The sequence below is a fragment of the Rutidosis leptorrhynchoides genome, chromosome 1 (assembly GCF_046630445.1).
Source record: "Rutidosis leptorrhynchoides isolate AG116_Rl617_1_P2 chromosome 1, CSIRO_AGI_Rlap_v1, whole genome shotgun sequence".
NCBI classification, from domain to species: domain Eukaryota; kingdom Viridiplantae; phylum Streptophyta; class Magnoliopsida; order Asterales; family Asteraceae; genus Rutidosis; species Rutidosis leptorrhynchoides.
The window spans coordinates 52,104,907-52,109,577 of NC_092333.1; positions in this window are offsets into that span (position 1 = coordinate 52,104,907).

Below are 4,671 nucleotides of genomic sequence, written 5' to 3' on the forward strand. Positions count from 1 at the left end.
CATATAAAGTAAAAAGTAAAGATAGTTTTAAATATTTTTTTTAACTATTGTTGATGATTATTCAAGAGCTGTGTGGACATATTTGTTAAAAACAAAAGAAGATGTTTTTGAATACTTTAAAATTTTCTATTTCTTGTTACAAAACCAGTTTGATACTAAAATTAAAACAATTAGAAGTGATAATGGTGCTGAGTTTGTAAATAATAAAATGAATAATTTTGTTAATCAAAAAGGTATTGTTCATCAGACTTCTTGTGCATATACTCCTCAACAAAATGGTATTGCTGAAAGAAAACATAGGCATTTGTTAAATGTGGCTATATCTTTAATGTTTCAAGGGAATATTCCCTTATATTTGTGGTCTGAGTGTATTCTAACTGCTATTTATTTGATTAACAGGCTACCCACTTATGTTCTAAATGGAAAATGTCCCTATGAAATGATCTATAATAAATGTCCTAATCTCTCATATCTTAAAACTTTTGATTGTCTTTATTTTTCTACCATTCCAGTAGATCCCAAAAATGTGTTTTTATGGGATACTCAAATTTTAAGAAAGGTTATAAATTATTTGATCATGAAAATAAAATTTTTATTTATTCAAGAGATGTTAAATTTTATGAGCATATTTTTCCTTTTAAACTGGATTCTGTTTACAAAACTGTTTTTACTGGAAAAAGATTTAACAAATCTTAACTTTTTTGATTCTTATGATTTTGATTTTTATAAAACTGAAAATGTTTCAAATAAAAATTCTTCTGTAAGTCCCAATGATGAAGGGAGAGAGACAATACTGAGGATGAAGGCAATCATGCCTCATCAAGTGAGTATTTACTTGATGATGGTGTACCTGCAACTTCTCATGCTGAAAGTATTGTGACGCAAACTGTCCCTGAGGGCAATCCTGAAACTGTTACAAATAATAGTCCTGAACCACAACCTGAACCTCATTTAAGGAGATCTACTAGGTAAACTGTTGTTCCATCTAAGTACAAAGATTTTGTGCTTAATGGAAATGTCAAATATGATTTGAAAAAATGTTTAAACTATCTTAAACTTGGTTCAGAAAACTATTGTTTTGTTACCAATCTTAATAAAGGACATGAACCTAGCTCATTTTATGAGGCTTCACTTGATCAGAATTGGGTACAAGCTATGAATGATGAAATGGAAGCTCTTAATAGAAACAATACTTGGATTATAACTGACTTGCCTTTAGATAGAAAGCCTATAGGATCTAAGTGGGTTTATAGAATTAAATATAAGTCTAGTGGTGAAACTGATAGGTATAAAGCTAAACTTTTTGCTATAGGTTATAGTTAAAAGGAAGGTATTGACTTTGATGAAACTTTTTCTCCTGTTGTTAAGATGGTTACTGTTAGGATTGTGATTACTGTTGCTATGCAAAATAACTGGTCTTTATTTCAAATTGATATTAATAATGCTTTCTTATATGGGGATCTTACTGAAGATGTATATATGATTTTACCTGAAGGTTATCTTGATAAAAATGATAAGAGAGTTTGTAAACTTGTCAAGTCATTGTATGGGTTGAAACAGGCTCCTAGAAAGTGGAATGAAAAATTTTGTGATGCTTTAACTGAATATGGTTTTAAACAAAGTGTTAATGACTACTCTTTGTTTACAAAGTGTAATCAAAATGATTGTTTATATTTGCTTGTTTATGTTGATGACATTATTTTGACTGGTAGCAATTATGAAGATATTGAAAGTTGTAAAACTTTTTTGAAAACTAAGTTTAAGATAAAGGATTTGGGCAAACTTAAGTATTTTCTTGGAATTGAGTTAATTGAAGAAAATAATTGCTTTATTTTATCTCAAAGAAAATATTGTCATGATGTTATTTCTGAGTTTGGATTGTTGGGAAGCAAACCTGCTATTACTCCTATTGATACTGGAATTGTTATGTCTACTGTTAATAATTATTCTCCGTCAGACTTTCCATTAAGTGATATAAGTGTATATCAAAGACTTATTGGTAAATTGATTTATATTACCTTAACCAGACCTGATATTGCTTATCATGTACATTGTTTAAGTCAATATATGCATGTACCTTTAAATTCTCATTTGAAAAGTGCCTCTAGAATCTTAAGGTATTTAAAAGGGTCTCTAGGTACTGGCATTACTATTTCTAAGTGTGATAATATGTCATTATCTGCATATGTTGATTCAGATTATGCTACATCATGTATGCAAAGGAAATCTGTTACTGGGTTTTGTATCTTTCTTGGAAATTCTTTAATCTCTTGAAAAAGTAAAAAAATAATCCACTGTGTCAAGATCTTCTGCTGAAGCAGAGTATAGAGCCCTTGCTTCAGTTACTTGTGAAATTGTTTAGATTTTGAAAGTTATTACAGATTTAAATATTAAAATTGTTTTACCTGCAAAAGTTTTTTGTGATAGTAAATCTGCATTACAAATTGCTAAAAACCCAGTTTTCCATGAAAGAACTAATCACTTTGAAGTAGATTTACATTTTGTTAAGCAAAAAATTACATCTAAAGTTACTGAAACACATCAAATTTCTTTAAATGAAAATATTTCAGATGTTTTTACAAAAGGTCTTACTGGTTCACAACATAATGTGTTGTGTAAAAGTCTTACTTTAACTGATCCTTACCATGTTTAGATTAAGGAACGGTATTGAATTGATATTATATAATCTAAACATGGATATTATTTTTGTTTGGTTGTTTATTTCTGGGTTAAGTGTAATTGCAGGGGCCTTAGAGTCATTTCTAAAAGTTAAGTTTGGTGGTCAAAGTGTGAAGAAAGGAACTTTGTTGCTGAACTGAAGAATGATCCTAAGGGGGCTAAAGTGAAAGTTTATTTATTATAAATAGTTTTTAATTTATTTGTTTTTTAATTTAATCATTCATTTTTGATCAGATATGTTTTCTGCTTCATTCATACTCTTCAACTCTAATTAGGGTTTTCATTCTGTAATACTGTTATTACTGCTAATGTGAGAGAAATCAAGTTCAAATTTGTTGAACTTGATAGTGAGTGACTATGTGAACAAACAGCTTAGTTAATTGTAATTAGGGTTTTTTGGTTTTTTGTATTTTTGACTTCCTGTGATTGGAAGATTATATATGTGTATTTGTTCAATAACTTAAAGAGGGTATTAATAGAAAAATAGAGTTATTGAATACTTAAAAACAATTAATAATTTTTCATCCTATCTTTCAACATACCATCCTATAATCATGAACATGGGTCTTCCACTAATTCTCTTGCCAACCCATGAATTTTAAATCTTTCATTTGTCATTATGTCATTGAAAAGTTGATAAGTAAGTTGATAAATCATTACTCTTTAAAAAACTATTCAAATTTTGAAAAGTTTTTGACAAAAAGATTATCACTCGACATCATTTTTCATTGAAAGCTTACAAACAAAAACGTAGCATACCAAAAAAATCAAACGTTCAGTACTAAATTGTCACATTAAACTTCAATCAAACACACCTTAAGTTAGGTTCTAATTCTGAATATATTTGTTATATATCTAATCGATCAATAGCGTAATTCAAATTATGCCATATATTTTCATCGGTAATTTCTCTAGCTTTCACCTTCGATTGACATTACATTTCAAGCTAATTAATGACACTTAAAAAAGGTTAGTGTCATACCCCCAAATAAGGTCGGGGGTAAATATGACTTTTCCAATATCATCACACAGTTATATAAACGAGAACGACTCTAAATGAGACGTTTAATAAAATCAGTAATTTAATTGCAGCGGAAAACGAATTGTTTTACATGGTAAACCCAAATGTAATAAATGTTTAACAATGCTAAATATAAGAAATGTGGACTCCAATGCAACAGCAAGCAAGCATAATAGGGCAGCACATAAGCTATTCATCACCTGAGACAAACATGTTTAAAATGTCAATACAATGGTTGAGTGAACATCATAGGTTTAATAATTAATAAGTTTTAGACAACAAGATTTATTTCAAAACATCAAAATATTCAATATGCCATGAGTTATAATATCGAGCTAAACATTAACCCCTGACACTGTACGGGTGTCGGTAATCATTATTATATACCCCCTTGACGATCGGCCAATGGGTAGAGACGTCGCTCTCAATAGGCCTACTCACAATAATTAAGCTTGCAACATTTCAATTTCAGCAATTAATGATATTATGGCGGGGATTTGCATCTAAGAATACAAGTTAACAAAAGTCTCACGAAGTTGCATATCAAAAAGTTTAGGCACTTGTGTCTAAATTATAAATCATTTAAAAAGCAAGCATGTGTCTCACCCTAAGATTTATAAAATACATTAAAATATGTAAAAGCGGGGCTATGAGTTCACCTTAGTAGCACAGAAGAGTTATTCCACAAGAGAAATGAATTGAACGGAAGAACGTGATTGGAATCTCAACCTAGAGGTAGAATGTACGATCAGATATTGCCTAAAAGACTTAAGTATAATAATTATACTAATAATGATGGTTTTCTAAAATAATTTCCATTTTCGGAAAGTTACTATTTATGGAAAAATTTTACTTATAGTAACTTTCTAATTATAGAAAGCTCGGGTTATAATCTATAACAAGACTTTGTACACCTTTACCCAAATCTCGTTACTATCATACTAGTCACTTTGATGGTCAGTTGTTACCGG